Source organism: Sminthopsis crassicaudata, chromosome 4 (genome assembly GCF_048593235.1).
Source record: "Sminthopsis crassicaudata isolate SCR6 chromosome 4, ASM4859323v1, whole genome shotgun sequence".
NCBI classification, from domain to species: Eukaryota; Metazoa; Chordata; class Mammalia; order Dasyuromorphia; family Dasyuridae; genus Sminthopsis; species Sminthopsis crassicaudata.
In genome coordinates, this window is record NC_133620.1 from 103,940,658 (window position 1) to 103,953,100 (window position 12,443).

The following is a 12,443-nucleotide window of genomic DNA, read 5'->3' on the forward strand; positions in this document are numbered from 1 at the left end:
AACAAAAAAACCAACAACTTAAAGTTATAAAGCCCAGAGACCCAATAGACTCTCAAATGGTCTAGAAATTCTAATGGCCAATTAGAAAATTGTACTGCTTCTTCTTACAATGTGAAAAGTCCCTGAGCAAGTTACTCTCCAGACTTGAATTTCTCCATCCATAAGGGAGTGGCCAAGAATACTTCTATGATCACAGATCCTAGTTAGAAGGGATTTCAGATATCATCTAGTTCAAGCTTCTCATTTACAAATAGAGAAACTGAGGCCTCGGAAGGTAAAAACACTTAGCCAAAGACGCACAGATAGCAAGTACCAGAGGCCAGATATGAAGAAGCCATGTCCTCTGACTAAGAGCACTCATCCCATCGGACCCCTCTGTAAGAGCTGAAATGCTTCAAGGTATCACAGATACCATACTATTGTCTCATTTGATCCTCATACTTGGGGAGGCTGAGAATGGGGCTATTGTTCCCTCCATTTTGCAAATGATGAAAGGGGCTCAGATGGATTAAGATTTTTCTCAATATTATGTACCTAATAAGTTTAAATCCAGCCTCAGGCACTAGCTGTGTGACCTTGGACAAGTGACCTAATTCTATTTTGCCTTAGTTTCCTTGTCTGTAAAATGAGCTGGAGAAGGAAATGTCAAAACACTTCAGTTTCTGTGCCGGGAAAACCCCAAATGGAGTCTTGAAGAATCAGACATGATTGAGAAAGGATTGAATAGAAATAACAGCAGTAAACTCGGATTTGAATTCAGCTTTTTAGAGTCCAAAATGAGTGTTCGTCCCACTTCACTCTATCTCCATGTGATGATTACATATTCCCCTTAAAGCTTTCAGGTTCACAAAGCCCTTAGTTAATGTTTGATAGTAACAACACTGTGAAGTAGATGGTGTGAATATTATTCCCATTTTACAGATAAAGAAACCAAGACTTAGAGGAATAAAGCAGCTGTTAAATTACAACATGGAGACTTGAACCCAGGTCTTTTGACTTCAAAACTCCTATTACTGATTCTTTTTATTACAACAAAATGCTTGTGTCCTGGTGATTATAAGGAATGATGGGAAAAGATCGGGCTTCTAATTGAATGGAATATAATGGAGGCAGAAAAGATTGGGGAATAATACGCAAGACACAGGGGCTAGGGGGAAGGAACAAAAGTATGTCACAAGTTAACCTTAATAACCACCAAAATCAAATACAGAATCTTCTGAACTAGCAGAAGAGTACTGAGCCCCCATCTGTCCTGCTATCCTTCTCTTCCATTAGAGGATAGAGTATTGGGGTAGTAGTGAGGGGGCTGATCAACAGACTCACTGACCCTCCCTTTCATATTTTTACCACTTGGACTATCCTCGCACAATCCCTCCTCCTCCCATCCCATTCGCACTCTTTGGGAATTGACACTGCCCCAGTCCCTTCCACCGGACCTATCAATCTCTCAGCCCCCTATCCCTGAACATCCTGGTCTAGCTGGTGCCCTGTTCTAGTAGACCCCAAAGAAATTGAACTCACTCTTGCCTCTTCTCTTCTCTGTTCATACCTTCAAGGATCCTGCCCTGTTACCATTCCAGCTTCCTGAACTCCGAAGGTGTTGTCCCTGCCTCCTCTGGAGGCTGCCAGCAGGGCACTGGATGCTGCCAAAACTGAAACTGTATGAAGTCTGGACCCACACCTTTCTTGGGTTCTTAAAGAGACACTCTCCCATGGCTACACTGGCCAACGGATGGCACGTGACTCCTGCCAATTCCCTTGGGTCTTTTTCCTTTTGGCTTCTCCAACTGGTCCTATCTGTTGACTCCCTCTAAGCTTTGGGGAAGCCCTATTAACTAGGAATCAGATTAACTGTGAGTTATATCAGTAGGGTTGCCCACATACATGCAAAGGACCAAACTAACTGCTGGATTGCTTAAAAATGAAAAGGATTACAATAATGAGTATTCTTGCAAAGGACTTTTCTCATAAGAATCCTATAAAGTAAGTAATAGAAACATTATTATCTCTATTTTACAGAAAGCAAAACTGAGGTTTAGGTTATATGACTTGCCCAACGTCACCCGGCTGGTAATAATAATTGATGATAACTCATATTTCCACATCTTTTGCAAAATGGAAAGCCCTTTCCTCATGATAACCTTATGGGGAAGCCTTGCAAGTGGAATCAGAGCATCAGAGCTGAAAGGGACCCTCCAGTTCATCTGCTCTGACACCCTTTTGTTTGTCGATAATGAACGTGAAACACAGAGAAAGGAAATGGCTTGTGGAAGGTCACATAGATGACCGAGAGAACAAGGACCCAAGCATAGAGTCCTGGCTACCTCTGTCACTTTCTTTCCACTGTACCTGGATACTTTGTCAGGACTGGATTTTTTAGCCTCAACCCACCCAGCTTCAGCGACTACCCCCACCCCCAATCAGCAACAATAAGGGTCCCTGAGATCTGATCCTGAAGAAAACTTAGTCCAGATTTCCAGTCAGAGAATACTGATTCAAGGCCCTGGGTTCAAATTCCACCTCTGATGTTTACCATCTGCATAACCTTGGTTGAGGGACATAATGTCTCTGAAGTCCAGTTTCATCATCTGTAAAATTGGGAGAGGTTGTGGGAAAGATGGCTTCTGAATTTCCTTCTAGTTTTAAATAAATTCATTGTTTCTAAGTCAGGAGTGGACAGAACTTCTACGATTTCAGGTGCCAGCTGCTTCTCACCTCCCTGCCTAGAGTATAAAGGATTCAAGTGTGCTCCTATACACAGCTAAGTCTAGAGTCTTTGCTGCCCTCTGGGACCCTCCCTGTAGCCAAGCTAAAGCCAACTTGTAGGCCCCTAGCCCTCCTGCTTACCTCAGAGCTACATTCTTCTAAGATTTTTCCAGGTAGCTTGAACTTGTCCTGATGTAAGTGACCCCAGATTGGTCTTAGGCGTGTTACCTTCCCCTCACCCCACTTGTAGGCACACCTATGTCCATCCAGTACCACACATACACACATACACACACACAAACATACATTCTTTACTCTCCCCTGAAGCCCACACAGCCCACCCAGGCAAGGCTGATGCAGTGTCTCCAATCTAACACTGACCCACAGACTTAGCCCCAGAAGGGGAAGAAAGAAAGGAGAAGTGAATCTAGAGGGAATAACCAGGCAGTCAGAGCCCTGGATCTTATTTTGGATCCAGCCACATCTGGGGGATGTGCTTGAGGGATATGCAGCTCCCCCTTCCTAAGGCTTGACTTTTTTATGTGGAAGGAAAGTAGGATGGCTTAGCAAAATCCACACCAGAATTAAAGTCAGAGTGCCTGAACTTTGTTATTTACAGCCTGAGACAGATTACCTCTCCTCTCAGTTTCATCATCTGTATAAAAAGAGGATCAACTATGTAATAGATGATATTTACATAGCACTTTAAAGTTTGCAAAGCACTGTATCATATGTATATGTATATTATATAGCACTTTAAGATTTGCAAAGCACTATATTTCATATATAATACATAGCACTTTAAAATTTACAACGTGCTCTATTATCCATTTTTAAATTTATAAAGTACCGTTATCTACAAACTATTATATATTATACTTTAAAGAATATAAAAACATTGTATAATACATAATTATATTGATAATGTAATTTTAAAGTGTTATGTAAATGCTCTACAAAGCAATATATTGTATGTTTATATGTAATATAGTGCTAATTCTTTATATCATGTCATATATGAGATATATGTGTATATGTAATGCTTTGTAAACTTTGTGTGTATGTATATATATATATATGTATAGATATAGATATAGATATAGATATATAAGTGCTATGTATATGTGTTTATACATACACAGATAGATAAATATGTAAGTAGAAGGATAGATGAACAAGTAGGTAGCCAGATGGCTAGGTAGATGACACTGGGCAATTCACTTAATTTCTGTTTGCCTCAGTTTCCATATCTGTAAAATAGTAAAAAATAATAATAATAATAATAATAGTACTTACCAAATAGGGTTATTGTGAGAATCAAATGTTATAATAATTATAAAGTGTTTAGCATAGAGTAAGCATTATATAAATGCTAGCTACGACAGGATAGATGATAAATAGACAGACAGATAGATAGATAGATAGATAGATAGATAGATAGATAAATAAGCAAGTTTTATTAAGCCTTCTTTTCCCCATCAGGCTACTTCATCTTTGCTGATCTTGGCCACCTTGGGGCCCAGATATTTTACAACATTTGGCCTTGATATCTACAAAAATTGCCAATTCCAGAGCAGTAGGGAATCATAAGATGATAAATTCAGAGCTAAAAAAAAGGCTCCTCAGGTCATCTAATGCAAACCCTACATTTTACAGAAGAATATGCTGAATCAAGACTATAGAGAATCAAGGACTTGCTAATTATCACATGAGAAATAACTGATTTAAATTTACTACATATTATATCAATTCACTAGATAGCATATCACTATCACTAGATATATCTAGTGACATAATACTCATGGGAGTGATTGGTACTCACTGTAGCTCCCTGAGATATATCAAGCAGGTATTCCTTCATGTTCTCAGATGTTGGGAGAGATCCCAAAGTAAACCAAGATGTGATTTCTGCCCTCTGGGAACTTGTAATCTATCGGGAAAGACAAGAATCAATTAGCTAACAATTTTAGGAAATGTATATAGTTGTTAAATTAGTAATTAAAAGGCAAGAATTCTAGAACTAGGCCAAAACACTCTATTTCTCTGAAGGACCAAATCTCATATCTACTTGCCCTGAGGAGGGAGTGTCCTACCCTCTAATTATGGGATATTTATTCAGGAAAAAAAAAAAAAAAAGATCTATACAATTTATGATCTATAATGGGAACAAGAACCTTAGGATGCCAGTGAAAGTCAATGAATGCTTAGACCAATATCAGTATCTTGTAAAATTCAAAAATCTATTCTAGCCTGAGAAGACCCTAGGTCCTCCTCCCTAAATTTGGTCAAAAGACTTCTGTCATGACCTCTAGACAAGTATTCCTACAGTGTCCATCTGCCTATCCAGGAATTGTGGTGTTTTTTCCCTCCTATTCACCACTCTCCTCCCCCCTATGCTGGGTCAATTCCCTAGACTTTGACCTATTGATCTCTTTAATAATCCACACAACATCCTGGATAAATTGGAAATGACTACCAGTAGCTAATTGGGCTTTGGTACTCCACCCACACTTTCCTCAATAATCATTGACTGCTTATCTATCAACTCCTTCATTTCTTCCCTCCCCCAAGAGGTAAATGTACATACCATAGCAGAAGTATTAAAGTCAATTTTCCAACATAAATTCCCCCCAAATATTCACAAAGATACCTCAGATCTTTAACATAATACAAACAAGACTTATATAAGTTCAGAGAAGGAAGATCAGATTTTGAGTCCTATCTGACAGTGAGTATCCCATTTGACAGATAAGGAAACTGATCCATGGAAAAGTTAAGTGTTTTGCCTAAGTTTACACAACTGGCAAGTGAAAGGATTAGCTTCAGAAGTCAAGTTTTTCAAAGCCCAGACTGAGGTTCTTTCTAATTTGAACTCATAAATGTCACAGTATAGAGAACCCTGGTTCTGGAGTCAGAAGACCTGGAGGTGAATCTCACTTTGGACACTCATTAGCCACATGAACTAGGAAAAATGCTTATCCTCCTTGAACCTCAGTTACCCTCCTTGTAGAACAAGGAGTTGGAATAAGCAAGGAGGTTCTTCTAGTTCTGGATCCATGATTGTAATACCCTGAAAGTACCCTGTGGTATAAAAATAATAATTGTAAAAACTAATTATTTTCTAAGACTTTCAAGTTTGCAAGGTGCTTTGTTTGTATAATCTCAACTAATCCTCACAATAACTTTTCATGATGGATTTTTTTTTTTTTCTGGTTCAGGTTTATGACTTCATCAGCAATGAGAGCTTCTGATATAGAAATTTTCTTTCTTTATGCTGAGTCAATAACTTCTGGGCTTAGAGATTGAGGCTGAGAGATAACTAAATTGCCTGTGCTCATGTAGCTAGGATGCATCAAAGATAGGATAGACCCCAGGTCTTCCTAATTTCAAGGATAGTGCTTTGTCTATCTGCAAAACATGAACTTTCCTTCTTTTTTGTCTTACCAGTTATGATAAAGTCTTGTATGACTCTATCTACTCATTTTCCTAAAAATGCCCACTCGACTGAGATAGCACTGGGTATAGTGGACAGAGGATTCATTGAGGAGTCAGGATCCCTCCATTCAAATTTAGGCTTTGCCTCTTATGAGCTATGTGATTTTTTTTAAGGCTGAACTATCTTTTTAGTGAATGTTAAAATGTTTTGCAAATTGTAGAATGTTATGCCAATAGAAACTGTCATCATCTTTATTATCATCAGTTTATCTATACCTACAATTCCATCAATAGGAGGATTTTCTGATGAACAAAAATTAGTATGTGTTTTGTAACTTATAGTCTTAAATAATTGTTTGGGTTATTAAGAAATTAAGTGACTTTCCCAGGGTCACAAAGTTAGGAAGTGTCAAAGAAAACCTACATTTGGATTCAGAGGTCCTGGGGTCAAATTTTAGCTCTAACATAGAGTATAAGTTCCTTGAGAGCAGGGACTGGTTTGTTTTGTCTTGTTATCCCTGATACCTAGCACACAGTGGTTGCTTAATAAATGTTTGTTAAATGAATGAAAGGCAGCTAGGTGGAGCAGGTAGATGGCACAATGAATAGAATGCCTTGCCTAAAGTTACAAAGACTGAACGTCTAGAGTTCACATCTGACTACAGATGTTTAAATAGCTGTGTGACTCTGAGCTAGTCACTTAATTCTGTTTCCCTCAGTTTCCTCATCTGTAAAATAAGTGGAAGAAGGAAATGCCAAACCATTCCAATAACTTTACTAAGAAAATCCAAAAATGGAGTCACAGAATCAGAAAGAAATGAATGGCAAACTGAATGAATGAAATTACTCCTCATGTAACCTTGGGCATATTAATTTATCTGGGCTTCAGGCTGCTCGGCCAAGATAGGAAGGTACTGATCTAATAGAACTCTAAAGTGTTTTCTAGCTACAGGTCATAAGTAAGAAACTGACCTATCTGTCTTAGCATGATGTTTTTGCCAACTGAGATAATCTAATCATCAGTGAAAAAGAAAAATTGGATATTTCAAAAGCCATAGGCACCCACTGTCCATCATACCTATGTGCATATGGAAGGGCATCCATAGGGTTGTAAACTTCTAAGACCATGGACCTACCATGTAAAAATGTTTTTTGGGTTTTTTTTTTTTTTTGAATTTTTTTAGGCAATACATCTACCTTTTTTTTTTTTTTTTTAACATAATTCCCTATGAGTCATGTTGGGAAAGAAAAATCAGAACAAAAGGGAAAAACCCACAAAAAAAAAAAAAAACCAAGAAAAAAAGGTGGAAATACTATTCTTTGATGTGCATTCAATATCTATAATTCTCTCTCTGGATGTGGATGATGTTTTGCATCCCGAATCTATCGAAATTTCCTCAGATCACTGAATTGTTGAGAAGAAACAAGTTTATCATAATTGATCAATACACAATCTTATTATGGGATCAATTCTTTTTTTTTAATTTATTTTTTATTTTCAAAATATGTTTAAGGATAATTCTTCAACAATGACCCTTTTTATTTTTTATTAAAGCTTTTTTATTTTTCAAAATCTATACATGGATAATTTTGCAACATTAGTCTTTGCAAAAACCTGTGTTCCAGTTTTTCCCCTTCTTCTCCCACCCCCCTCCTCTAGATGGCAAGTAATCCAATATATATTAAACATGGTAGAAATATATGTTAAATCCAATATATGCATACGTATTTATACAATTAGCTTGCTGTGCAAGAAAAAACAAATCAAAACAGAAAAGAAAATGATGAAAAGTAAAATGCAAACAAACAACAAAAAGTGAGAATTCCATGTTGTGAACCACATTCAGTTCCCACAATCCTCTCTCTGAGTGTAGATGGCTCTTTTGATCCATCATTGGAGCTGGTATCAATCATCTCATTGTTGAAGAGAGCCATGTTCATCAGAATTGTATATATGTATTAGAGTTCTAGTTTTCCCACATCATCTCCAGCATTTATCATTATCTTTTCCTGTCAACTTAGCCAATCTGAGAGGTATGTAGTGATGTCTCAGAGTTGTCTTAATTTGTATTTCTTTGATCAATAGTGATTTAGAGCACCCTTTCATTACTAGAGATGGTTTCAATTTCATCATCTGAAAATTGTCTGTTCCTAACTTTTGACCATTTATCAATTGGAGAATGGCTTGAATTCTTATAAATCTAGGCCAATTCTCTATATATTTTAGAAATGAGGTCTTTATCAGAACCCTTGAATGAAAAAATGTTTTCCCAGCTTATTGTTTCCCTTCTAATTTTGACTACATTAGCTTTGTTTGTACAAAAACTTTTTAACTTAATATAATCAAAATTATTTGCAATCAATAATGATCTCCAGTTCTTCTTTGGTTTTCCTCCTCCACATACCTTCGAGGTAAACTATCCTATATATTGACCCTTGAAAAACCTTATGCTCCAATTTTTCCCTCTTTTCCCCACCCCCTTCCCTAGATGGCATGTAATCCAATATAGGCATACATAATTATATAAACATTTATATAATTATCTTGCTGCACAAGAAAAATCAGATCAAAAAGCAAAAATAAAAATGAGAAAGAAAATAAAATTCAAGCAAACCACAACAAAAAGCGTGAAAATGCTGTATTCCCATACTCTTCTCTCTGGATGCAGATGGCTCTCATCATCACAAGATTATTGTAATTCACCTGAATTGTCTCATTGTTGGAAAGAGCCACATCCATCAGAATTGATGTGATCAATTCTTAATAATCAAATCTTAATAATAATATCACTGTACATTTTCCCAATGGGCTCTCCTAAATGTTTAATCCCAGGCTGATTTTCCTTTTCCATCCAGCCCTTTCCTAGGACCCATGAACATGTTGGGCCATGCCTATTCATTCAAATATCAGCCATGGGTGAGGGGAAGAAGGGAAGGAGAGGGGGGAAGATGGATGATGAATCAAGAATAGATGGTATCAGCACAAAACAATCATACAGTATGATTTGGATCTTGACTAGCTGTGTGGCCATGGGGTTATTCACCAAACCTCTCTGAAGCTTCCTTTACTCTTCTGTCAGATGAGTATAATTAATAAATACCTGCAGAATCTATCTCATAATTTTGATATGACAATTAAAATAGAACTGAATGTATATACAGTACTTTGTAAATCTTCAAGTGCTAAAGGAATGGAAGGTAGGGTTTAAAGAGTGAGTGATTAGGAACAGCTAGATGGCACAGTGGATTGAGCACTGGTCCTGGAGTCAGGAGTTCAAATGCAATTGCCTAGACAAAAAGAAAGAAAGAAAGAAAAAGAAAAGAAAAAAAAAAGTGAGATCAAAATTAGAGTTTAGCTTTGTTCTGTAAATTATTCCTGTATGACTATGGAAAAACTCTTTAATCTCACTGGACTCCATTTCCCCATCTATAAATAAGAGGGTTTTCTGAAGTACCTCTAAGGAGCCTAAGGTGCCTTCTAGCTCTAAACTGTTCCTATCAGTGTTTTCCAAAGTCAGAAAGATTATTGTTACTTGTGTTAATTCACTGACACCAGCAACCTGCTGTTATGCAGGTAATGGAGAGCGGACTGTTTAGCATTTCAGCACTGCCCATGCACAAAATTATTGGCTGCCACTTAATATTCCCTTCCGCCTTCTAGAGTCATTTGCACTTGCCTCCGGCCAGCCTGGAATCCACTTTCACTTCTGGGTTCAAATGTGCAGGACTGAAGGAGCCTCATCTCCATATGTGAGAAGTGATAATTTCCTTTAAAAGTAGTCTCTTCGAAGCCTCTCCTGACTTCCCCAGCTGCTCCCTTACTCCCAAATGACTTTGTGTTGACATTGTTCATAGTTAATTATATTAGGCATAAATATTGTCTCTTCAAAAGATATTATCAGCCTGACCACTTTTTGTCTTCCTTCCACCAGAGCTTAGGGCCTAGTTTATAATAAACAATAAATGTTGAACATAAGAATGAGTCCTTGATTTGGAATGGTAATAATAATAATGAATATATATGTGCATACATTAACAAGTATATATACATGCATAAACCTACATATATACATTTTTGTTGTTGTTGTTGTTGTTGAGTCATTTTTCAGTCATGACCCTATTTGTGATTTTCTTGACAGAGATAGTAGGTAGTTTATTATTTCCTTCTCCAAATTATTTTATATATGAGGGAAACTGAGGTAAATTGGGTTAAGTGATTTTATTTGCCCAAGATCACACAACTAGTAAATATCTGAGGCTGGATTTAAACTCAGATCTTTTCTGAATCCTGTCCTGGTATTGTGTATACTGCACCATCTAGCTGTCCAAAATCCTTCCCCTGGAGAGCTCTGGGTTCTAGCTTTTTTTCCGCCCCCCCCCCTCAAACTATTGCTTATTATGTTTACAATCCCTATCCCTACCTCTTTGCAGCTAAGTGGTATAGTAAATGGAGTGCTAGAAATGGAGTCACTAAGACCTGAGTTAAAATTCAGCCTCAAGACATTAAGTTCCTGTGTGATCCTGGGAAAGTCATTTAGCTTCTGGCTGTCTCAGTTTTCTCATCTGTAAAATAGCCTTTACCTCCTTATTGTAAGGATAGGATGAGATAATATTTGGAAAGTATTTATAAGGGCATATACAGTATTATGTAAGTGCTAATTATTATTATAATTATTAAGGGAACATATAAATGCTTATGATGATGATGATTATGAGAAGTGTGACAGAGCATGAGAGTGCTAGATCCAACATCAGGAAAAACCTCAATTCAGATCCCATCTCTGATATTCTCCAGTGTGATCAAGAAGTTCATTAACCTTGCTGAGCCTCAGGTACCATTGATGTTCTGTGTGTTTGCTTGATAAATACCATTAGTAGTTAGTGAAAAGGGCTCTGATATATACATTTTTGTTGTTGCCATTTCTACATTTAATTTTGTTGTTCAGTCATTTCAATCCTGTTCCACTCTTTGTGATCCCATTTGGAGTTTTCTTGGCAAATAATAGTTTGCTGTTTCCTTCTCCAGCTCATTGAACAGATGAGGAAACTGAAGTAAACAGGGTTAAATGACTTGCCCAGAGTCATCCAGCTAGTATGTGTCTGAGATTGGAAGATGAGTCTTCCTGAATCCAAACCCAGTGTTCTATCCATTGTACCACGTGGCTAAATACAAATGCTATTTTCTTTAGGACATTTGACCTTATTTCCCCCAAGGTTAAGAAAGATATCACTCCACACTGACTTCTGCTCAATTATATATATATGTATATACATATATATATATACATATATATATATATGTATATACATATATATGTATATATATAATAGTATTATGCTTTTACAATTTATCTCTATTTGTGTCATCTGCCTACAAGACTATAAGCTCCAATATAGAATTGAGTCCTAACTAAGCTTTGTGCTTCCTCTAACACCTGGTACAGGTTCTTTGCCAGCAGTAAGTGCTGAATAAATATTATTAAAGATTTTTGTAGGATTGTTGATCTACAGCTGGGAGTCTTACCCCCTGGCTCCCAGTTGGACCCAAGGTTAAATGGCTTGCCCAATGCCATATGTATTTGTTGCTGTAATTGTTGTTCATCCTTCATTCTCGAAGGGAATCCTGACATAAGGGAAGTGATAACATGACATGCAAATGAGGGGGGACTGTGCATCAAAATAAGCACCAGAGCCTCAGATCTTTTCAGTGTGCAATACCACCTGATGTGATTTGCCCAGAATCACAATTACTAAGTAGTTAAACTTCAGTAGAACTTTTGGTAGAATTACATAGTAATCTTCAATAAGGCTATCAACTTCAAACAGTTCTGGAAGACTTTAGCTCATCCTTCCAACATACCATGGACTATGGAAGACCTGAGTTCAAATCTTGACTCAGATACTTAACCCCTGTGTGGCTCTGGGCAAATCATGGAACACCTCACTCTCAATTTCTTAATTTGTAAAATGATCCGGAGAAGGAAATGCCAAACCAATATCTCTATCAAGAAAATCCCAAATGGGATTACAAAGAATTGGACACAATTGATATGATTGAAAAACAAATAAACATTACTTCATTTGACAGTTTGAGGATCAAATGAGATCATATGTGTAAAGCATTTTATCAAACTTAAAGACCATATAAATGGAAATTATTAATTAGTGTTATTAGTCCCAGGATATTACATGATTTCTCTCTGACAATTCTATTTAAGTGAAATCTGACAACATAAAAGTCTTAAAGGAGAGAAGTCACCAGAGTCACTGAGAAGGGTGACTGTGTGTGAGGGAAGGAGGAA

At 37.1% G+C, this 12,443-nt stretch overlaps 1 protein-coding gene across 3 annotated transcripts in view; it reads right to left on the bottom strand.

Annotated features, from left to right (window-relative positions):
- The window catches only part of PIGR (polymeric immunoglobulin receptor), a 28,470-nt gene extending 26,788 nt beyond the window's left edge, over positions 1 to 1,682 (bottom strand). The window contains exon 1 of one of the 3 annotated variants that reach the window (XM_074309015.1): positions 1,522 to 1,682. The gene's annotated coding sequence lies outside the window, so the exon portion shown is untranslated. The remainder of the gene's footprint in view (positions 1 to 1,521) is intronic. The other 2 variants (XM_074309014.1, XM_074309013.1) reach the window with 2 other exon arrangements.
- Positions 1,683 to 12,443: the final 10,761 nt, after the last annotated feature.